This window comes from Monodelphis domestica, chromosome 8 (genome assembly GCF_027887165.1).
Source record: "Monodelphis domestica isolate mMonDom1 chromosome 8, mMonDom1.pri, whole genome shotgun sequence".
Lineage (NCBI taxonomy): Eukaryota > Metazoa > Chordata > Mammalia > Didelphimorphia > Didelphidae > Monodelphis > Monodelphis domestica.
The window spans coordinates 32,959,474-32,969,756 of record NC_077234.1 but is presented as its reverse complement, the minus strand read 5'-3'; positions in this window follow the sequence as shown (position 1 = coordinate 32,969,756).

Sequence of the window (10,283 nt, the reverse complement as noted above, 5' to 3'; positions counted from 1 at the left end):
CACACAGAACTCAGTCCTGAAAAACAGCTGCTCTCTGGTCCCTTCATCTTTCAAGTCCCCCTCTCTCACTATTACAGGGTTTATTAAACACTAAATTGTGAGGTCATTTACTCCTAATTTATTCCATTAATCTACCCTTTTATTTCTTAGTCCCAGTAAAAAGTCATTTTTGACTAAAAGGTGGTTATTATTCTTTGATTAAGCAAAACTTAAAAGTAATGTACGGTCTTTTATATGTAAAGTATACAATTTAATGACTACTCAGTGAAATTAGAGAGCTAAAGCCATTTGCTTTTTTCTATTAATCATAGCTTTTAGAGAGCATAGTTTCACCTAATATACTTCAATATAAAATTCTATAGTGAATTATTGCCCTTCATTTTATATATATATATAGCCTTCTATGTCTTGCTTTCAATTTATTAATATGTAGCTTTTTTATTCAATTACTCATTCTTGTTGCTATAATAATTACAGAAAAGTAGTTTCTTCTTATTTTCATTTGTGCTTTATCCTGAAGACAAAATAATTCATTCATGAGGACATTTGCCACTTTGAATTTTAAGGCTTCTTAAATCTTCTAAGTGTGCTCTTCTTAAGACTACATGAGATCTCTGGAGTAATCTGGTAAAATCAGGAGTCAAAGATGAGACTGTGGCTCTATCCATGTGTTCTTTAGCACAGTTGGGAACTAGAAGGCCCCCCAAAAAGTAGAGATTGATGTGGTCAAAGCAGCAGCAACTGAAAGCAAAAAGAAAATTCTTTGATGACATCATCAGGCATCAACCAGACAGTGTGCTGCCTGCCAACAGAGAAACTGAGGTAAGAGGAACCAAGCTAGGGCTGAATGACATCTGAGATATTCAGAGTGGAGAAGAGAGGGCAGCTTTGACCAAATAGTGAAGAACAGAAACTAACAATGCTCGCATCAATCAGCATGGCAGAATTGAATGCAGATTGAACTGGGGAATCAAGGTCAGGAATGAGTGGAAAATGAAGGTATCTTTTCCCAGGAGCTCATTTCTAGGGTGGTTTTCCATTGTCATCAAATGCCTGGGTCCAGGAACAGATGTGTAGGGAAGATAGTGCATCTCTTCATCACGCATACATTTTTCCTGGTGTCATTTTGTAAGCTGCCTTTTTTAGAGTACTAAACAGTTTATTGACCCTGAAAGAGCTAAATTTAATAGATTACCTAAATCTAGTTTTTGGATCTTGTCCTCCAAATATATATTTTATAGGACAGAATCAAATTACATCATTTCCAGTTGGGAAGATCGTGCTGTCAGAATAATCTCTGGTTTGGAGAATATTCATTTGTGCTCCCCAATGTGGGCTAATACAAAAAGATGTCATGAGGAATTTAGCAGCAATTGATGGAGAGAAGAAAAAAAAAGTACTACTTAAGATTCATGTGTTTTCATTTTTTATGAATAATAAGAATAAAATAATCTTTTGACGAAATTAAAATGACTTGATTATTTGAATACATAGCAGGCAGCATATTGCCTCTCTTTGTCTATACTGAGGTATGGTCGTAAATTCTTTGTAACTCAGTCCTTTGGCACGCAGGACATGGTAGCTTGCCCAAAGAGACTTCCTTTGGCCCATTTAGTGCGGAAAAAAAGAAAAGATCCTTAGTCCTAGCTCTTAAAACATGATCGTTCTCTAAATGGGGGCTCACCCGGAACTAGTTCCTAACGGGATAGAAGAGAGGGTGCAGCTCCTTAGCTCCCCAATGTTGGTGAGTGGTGTTCTCAAGTAAACCATTACTGCTACGCCTTGGACTAGGGAAACTGAAGTATGACTGTAAGCCAGCCATGGCCCTTTTTTTGTCGAAACCCACAGTGGCCTCGTATTAGTTTACAAACTGTGGCAGATCCTTATCATTGTCTGGCTGGAAACTCATTTGTTCTTTGTCTCAATACCGAAGTGCTTGTGTGGCTTCTGAAATGTCCTCGTGCGTCCCTCATTCCATGCCAACATGTAATCGTTTCATTAGGGTCAGGCATGTGCCTGCATGTGTGCTAGCAAGGGTCTAGACAAGCATCTCTGAGAAAGAGTCACAGTGCAGATCAAAGCATATGGCTTTTCACTTTAGTTTATTTGGGTTTTTATTGGGTGGGGGTTGGTGCCATAGGATCGTTCTCTTTCAAAAATAAACACTATGGAAATATTTTGCTTGCTAATCCATGGAGTTGCTTGCCAGCTCTGGGAAGGGGGAGGGGAAAAGGGAAGGAAGAACATGGGGATGATATAACTCCCGAAAACTTGTGGAAATTTGTTATTACATGTAATTGGTAAAAATAAAATCTCTTTATAATTACAAAAATAAAAATTTTAAAAATGCTCCCATCCTGCCCAGCTGGGAGCACCAATGGAGCCTTTTGTTTTTAGGAAAAGGCATGGAGAAGAGTGTGGAAGAAGGCCACAGGTTTATGCTTTAGGAGAATCAATTGAAGGAAGTGAAGATCTTCCACCTGGAAAAGGGAAAAGTCAGCCTTATAACAAGTATTTTTAGACCTGTCCAGTAAAAGAAAGATCAGGATTGTTCCGTTTGGCCCCAGAGGACAGAACTAGCAAGAAAACTTGCAAAAAAAGATTAGATTTGCTGAAAGGAAAAACTTTCTAACAATTAGACCATGTCAGCTCCAAACTGAAGGTCAGGATGGGGGGGGGGCACTTTTCCCAGAGAGATGACCAGCAAATCTAGAAATTCACAATGTTTTCCAAAAGCATGAAAGCCATCTATGCTATCTAAAAGAACATCAAGGCTCAAGGTCTTAATTAGAAGAAAGTGAACTTTCCACAGAAGGATAGTAGCATAAAAAACTGGAACTCAAACATGGAGTTGTTTTAGTATGGAGTTATATCCAGAGGAAGGGGAAGTTTTTAGGAGTAGCACCAGGAAAACCTATTTATGAACTTTCATTTGTTATTTAGTTGTTTTCCATGATGTCCAATCTCTGTGATCCCATTTGGGGTTTTCTTGGCAAAAGGACTGGAGTGGCTTGCCATTTCCTTCTCCAGTTCATTTTCTAGATGAAGAAGGGTTAAGTGACTTGTCCAGGATCACACATGTCTGAGGCCAGATTTGAACTCAAAAAGATGTCTTCCTGACTCCAGGCCTAGCACTCTATCCACTGAACTGCCTTGCCGCCCCATAGGGCTACTGAGGATCAGCTATAAACTCTGTTAAGAAAGGAAATCCTTTTAAAGATCACATCTATAAGTCAAGAATATAGATTAATAGCATAAAACTTTATTCTTTTATAAAGATCCTTTACAATGTCAGGAGCTCTAAAAGAAAAGAAAAATGGAAGCCAGGAAAATTATTAACGTGATGTATATTAATGTGAACGTATATGGAGCAGTTCAACAACACTGATTGGAGGTGTTTTAAAGTATGTAGTTAATACATATAGTCAAGCATTTGTTAGACATATATACTATACGCCAGGCACTGTGCTAAGACGGTCCCTGTTCTCAAGGAGCTTACAGTCTAATGGGGGAGTTAATAGACAAACAAGATATACACAGGACAGAATGGAAGTAATCTCTGAAGAAGACACTAGCATTGAGGATGGGGAAAGGCTCCTTGATGTAGCTAAAGACTTTACCTGAAATCTGAAGGGATCCAGAGAATCACAGGAGTTGGCAATTAGGAGGAAGAGAGCCCCAGACATGGGGGAGAGACGAGAAGAATGCCACCTTCCACTTCTCCATGTAAGACTGGGATTACCACCTCTGGCAAAGCTCTCCAAGAGAGATATTGGGTTAGAATTTTATCTAGTGCTGATCAGATACTTGCAATCTGGAAAGGAAGATCAATTTGATAGCTGAGTGAAGGATGGACTGGATCAGAGAAAGACTTGAGACTCTTGCAACCAGAAAGCTATTGCAATAATCGTGCAGTTTGGGGTATGACTCTCTGCCTGAGGATTTGGAATAAAATCCATCTTCTCTGGTCCTCTGGTCCTTGAGTAGACCTACTCAAGAGTAGGAAGAGATCATTGATAGCAGGTCTTTTTCTGATAGCAAAAAATTGGGATTTAAGGGGATGTCCATCAATTGGGGAATGGCTAACCAAATAGAGGAATATAAATGCAACAATACTATTGTGCTATGAGAAATGAAGAGCAGAATGATTTCCTAAAAACACAGAAAGACTTCCATTAACTGATGCAAAGTGAAGTGAACAGAACCAGAAGAACATTGTACAAAGTAAGAGTGATATTGTTTGATGAATGTGTGTCTGACCTACCTATTTTCAGCAAGATAGTGATCCAGAGACTCATGATCAAAAATGCAATCTATGTCTAGAGAAAGAACTGATGGAATCTGAATGCAGATTAAAGCATGCCAAATTTTACTTTCTTCTTTTTTGTTGTTTGCTGAAGATCTCTTCCAAAAGATGATAAATATGGAGAAAAAGTTCTACATGATTACATGTTAAATAAAATCTATATCAGATGCTTTACTATCTCAAGAAGGAGGAAAGGAGAGAGGGAGAAATTTTTCAACTCAAAAAAACTTAAGAATTTTAAAAATAATTTTTACATGTAATTGGGGGAGAAATAAAATATCAAAAAATAAAGGGTTAGAGTAGAATCTATTATGTTTCAGCTGAAGTAAAAAAGGAAGGATTTTAATCATCATCTCAGACAAAGCAAAAGCAATAATAGACCCAATTAAAAGATAATCAGGAAAAGTACATTTTGCTAAAAGGTGCCATAGACAATGACATATCAAAAATGTTTACTGCAAGTTCATCAGATAAAAGTCTCATTTCTCAGTTATATGGGAAATTGAGTCAAATTTATAAAAATGAAGAGCTATTCTCCAATTGGTAAATGGTCAAAGGATATAAACAGGCAGTGTTCAGAAGAAGAAATTAAAACTATGGTTATATGGAAAATTGCTCTAAATTACTAATGATAAAAGAAACATAAATTAAAACAACTCTTAAGGTACCACCTAACACCTACTGGAATTACAAATGCTGGAGGGGAATTGTAAATTAATCCAACCATTCTAGAGAACAATTTATGTCCTATGGGCTATCACACTGATCATATCCTTTGACCTAGCAATATCATTACTAGGTTTATATTCCAAAGAGATCAGAGGGAAAGGAAAAGGGTCAAAAGGCACAAAAGTATGTGTTGCAACATTTTTTTATGGTAGCAAAAACTGGAAACTGGAAGGACACTCAATTTAGGAATGCTTAAACAAGCTGTGGTGGCATATGATTGGGATGGAGTACTATTGTGCTATAAAAATGATGAGGGGGTGGTTTCAGAAAAAAGCATGGCAAGAAAGTGAAGTGAGAAGACCTGGGGGACCATTGTGTTCACAATAGCAGCAATGTTGTAATGATGATCAGTTGTAAAATAGCCAAGTACTCTAATCAATTCAATGATCCAAGAAAATTTCAAAGGATTGATGATGAAAAAATGCTATCCATGTCCAGAGAGAGAATTGAATTATAAAGAGAGATGGATGAAATAGAAAGAGAAGCGTGAAAAGAGAACTATGTACAAACAAATATAATTTTTTTTGCTTTTTTGTGATAAGGCTAATATGCATTTTGCATGATTCCCCATGTATGATAGATTCTTTGTTGCTTGCCTTCTCAGTGAGTGGAGGAGGAGATGGGATGGAAGGAGGGAGTTTGGACTACAATTTGAAAAGAAAAGAACATTAAATATAAATAACTTTTAAATTAAAAAATGATGAGGTATATATCTTTATTAGTCAGTGATTAGTTAATCAGGTCCATATAAACAATTAAAATGAATTAGCTTTTACAAAAGCATATTTATTGCTAAGATATATCAAGAACTACAGTAGTTTCAAACATTTCTGGAGAAACATTCCCTCCTCTACCATCTTGGTCCCTGCATAGACTCGTCTGAAATTGAATACAGCTTCCATATAACTTTCCCCACAAGTTTATTTTGAAATGTAGTATGTCTGGTGCATGGCTGGGTGCACAGCTCTGCTCCTACTAGGCTAAATCAAAAATATCACTTGCAATTTTACTCTTCTCAGCATCTACGATTATTGCGGTTGCCTCTTTTCTAATCTCCAGACCTCTAATATTTCCTTTCTCTAGTCTCAAGTCTGATCCCCATCTTCCTTCCCAGTTTCCCAAATGGAATTCTATTCCAGTTGGAATGATCCATTAATGCTACTACAAATGTTTGCATTCCTACACTAATGCTTTTTTTACCTCAGGAACCTCCTGCCTGACACAAGGCCAACATGTAGTGGGTACTCAGTAAAGAATAAATGAATAGGTGGCTCAGAGAGCCAGGCCTAGAAACAGGAGGTCCTGGGTTCAAATGTGACCTCAGACACTTCCTAACTGTGTGACCCGAGGCAAGTCACTTAATCCCCATTGCCTAGCTCTTATTGTTTTTCTACTTTGGAACCAATACATAGTATTGATTCTAAGATGGAAGATGAGGGTAAAAAACAAAGATTACATGAACAAATTGATTGAAATGAAAAAACTGGAAACTGATCAAGTCCAAAGAAGCAGAATCCAGAGTGTGACAAAAAGATAGATGTTTGGGGGGGGGGGGGGGGGCGAGAAGGAAGGTTGGGTAGTATAGTGGAGGCTCAATTACTAGAGTATTTAAGGTAAAGAGAAAATCTAGAACAATGACTCTAAGAAATAAGGTCCAGGAGAGATTGCATTCTCAGTTCTCCTCCCCACCCACCCACTTCCTACTTCCTTCAATTTGATCTTAACAGCTATTCTGAGAGGGTGAGCAGCTTTCAATAGATTAATTCCACTTCAAAATACTGGAAAAGAATTTATTTTAAAGGAAGAAAGGGTAGGGAGTGGGGAATAAGGACAGAGGAAATTTTGGGTTTCCCTAATCTATTATAAATTCAATATCAAGAAAGTAGAGTTGAATTATCTTTAAGGGAATGTTAATAATTTGAAATGATCTTCAGAGCTAAGCCCAAGTCTTCAAGATGAAACCAGTAGCCAGAAACTACAGAGGAAACCTCTCTGTCAGCTTTCCTCCTCAATGTCTCCAGGAAGAAGAGTGAATCCGTTTGTTGCAGCGTATTCAAACTGCCTCCTCCCTGGCCACATTCTTCTCTGGAATTTTTCTGATTGACAGATCTTCAAAGTTCCACGGCTCGCACTTGCTTGCAAGTCTTTCTGTAGCAGAAATCAGTTTTTCACAGTAGCACAACTCGAGTCCACCCTTTCCTCGACCATTTCAACCAGGTTAAATGAACCTTAACTTGACAGTGCCCAGTTGTGTTCTCTATCACTCATTTGACACGTCTTATGATGCTTTGAAGCTTTTAGTGAGCATGGATTGAATTGGATGATTTTTATGAAGTGTTTAGCACCGTTCCTAGCACATTCAAAGCATTCCCGTTTCCTCTTCCCTACAGATCCATGATTCATCTTCCTGACTTGAAATATGCCCTGAAATATTTACTGGGTATGTGCCCTGCTCCAGTCATTTAACCTTGTTTGCCTGTTTCCTTATTTGTAAAATGAACTAGAGAAAGAATTGGAAAGCCCCTCCAGTATCTTTGCCAAAAACCCTAAATGGGATCATCAAGAGTCAGATATGCCTGAAACAACTGAACAACAACAATATATTTTTTTAATCCCTCACCTTCCTTCTTGGAATCAATACTGTGTATTGGCTCCAAGGCACAAGCGTGGTAAGGGCTAGGCAATGGGGGTCAAGTGACTTGCCCAAGGTCACATAGCTGGGAAGTGTCTGAGGTCAGATTTGAACCCAGGACCTCCCATCTCTAGGCCTGGCTCTCAATCCACTGAGTCACCCAGTTGCCCCCTAGAATATTTTTTTCATGTGATTTGAAAGTTAAGATTTCTTCCTCTGAAAATGATCTATTCATTTCCTTTAATGATTTATCAGTTGGGGAATGGATCTTATTCTTACAAATTAGAATTAATTCCCTATACATCTTAGAAATTAGTTGCTGCAATGATTCCCACTCACCCCACCCCATTTTACCAGTTTCTTGTTTCTAATTTTAGCTGCATTGATTTTCTGTGTGTAAAAGCTTTAACTGTATGCATAAAAATTACCCAGTTTACCTCCTATGACCTATATCTCCTGTTGCATCACAATTTTTTTCTATCCATAGATCTATCAGGTAATTTCTTTCTTGTTTCTCTAATCTGTGTATGATGTCACTTTTTATGTCTAAGACGTAGCAGTCATGTAGCTTATCTTAGTCTATGATAATAGTATATGAAATGGTTGGTTTATACCCAATTTCTGTCAGACTGCTTTTCAGCTTTCCCAAGAGCTTTTGTCCAAAAATGAATATATCAGATCATTGGTTTATCATACACTATACTATGCTCATTTGTTTCTATTAATTATATATCTTATCTGTAAAACTGATCAATCTCCCCATTTCTTAACCAGTACCAAAATTTTGTGATGATGATGGCTTTGTAGTGTAGGTTGAGATCTGATACTGTTGGCTTTCTTCTTTCCCAGTTTCCCCGCTTAATTTTCTTTGTTGCTTTACTTGGTCTTCTGTTTCTTTAAACGAATTTTGCTATTTTTTCCTATTTCTACAAAATCCTTTGATAGTTTGATTGGTAAGGCACTGAATAAGTCAATGAATTTAGGCAATATTTTTATTTTTATTATATTAGCTCATGCTACCGATGATTAATTAATAATTTTCCATTTTGTTAGATCTGGTTGTTTTTGTTTTTGTGTTTTTAGTAAACAGTGTTTTGTTGTGTTCATATAGTTTTTGTGTTCATCTTGGTAGAGAGGCTCCCAATTATTTTATACATTCTATTTAAGTGGATTTTCTCTATATCTTCCTGCTGGGTATTGTTGGCAATATTCAGAGATGCTAATGATATACAGTTTTATTTTGTATCCTGCAACTATTGAAGTTGTTAATTCTTTTAAAGTTAATTTTCTGGGATTCTCTTGATGAACCGTGGGATCATTTGCAAAAACTGTTCACTTTGTTTCCTTTTTACCTACATGTATTCCCTAAATTTCTTTTTCATATCTTATTGCTAGGGGTGGAATTTCTACCACTATTTTGAATAGTAATGGTGAGAGAGGACATCCTTGCTTTACCCTGGATCTTGATGGAAAGTTTCCTAGTTTATCCAATTACAAATAATTCTGGTTCTTCATTTTAAATAGATTCTATATATTGTAAAGAAAGATCCATTTATTCTCATGCTCTCTAGTGTTTTTAAGAGAAATGAATGTTGCATCTTGTCAAAAGTTTTCCTGGACCTATTGATATATATAATTGTGATTTTTGTTATTAATATGGTCAGTTATAGTCTTTGTGATATTTTTCTGAAGTCTCCTTGCTAATATTTTATTTTAAATTTTTGCATCTATTCATTAGGGATATAGGTTTATAGTTTTCTTCCTCTGGTTTGACTCTCCCTGATTTAGGCAACAATACTGTATTTGTGTCACAGGAGGAGTCCGGCAGGTCCACTTCTTTTTCTGTTTGTTGTATTTTTTACAAACAGCTTGCCATACTGAAACTTTTATTTTAAATGTTTGATAAAATTTGCTTGTTAACCTCTGGTCTCCCCTTTCTCTAGGAGTTCATTTAGGGTTTGTTCAATTTCTTTTTTTCCTAAGTTGGTTTAAATCCTCTATTGCTTGTTCTATTTAACTGGGCATTTTGTAATTTTGTAAATATTCATCCATGTCATTCAAATTGTAATTTTAATGGCATGTAGTTGAACAAAATAGTTCTTTAAAGAATTCTTTTATTTCTTTTTCATTAGTTATAAATTCACTTTTTAAAATTCACGTTTCATCCTGGAAATTTGATATTTTTCTTTCTCGGGCTTTTTAAAACCCTGCCTAATTTGGCTTCCAGGACTATTCAAAGTATGCCTTGTCTATTAAGCCTTTCCTGAATACTCCAGGCCATTCTCCTCCCTCCTCAGGACTGTTTTGCACTTATAATAATTTTACTATCTATATTAGTATTCTATTTTATTCTATTTTCATCTCCCTAACTAGATCACAAACTCCTTGAAGCAAGAGACCATTTCTTATTCTTCTGTTGTATTTTTCATAGCTGCTAACAGAGTGCTAAGTTCTGTGGCTGGCTTTCAGTAAATATGTTGTGATTGCTAGAATTAAAGAGAAATGATTTCTTGTTTCTCTAGTCATTTGTCCAAAAACAAGCCACCTTTTTTCCCTTTTGCTTTAATAGCAGTACACACAGTGCTCAGAACTACCATTTGACCACCAAAACACTTG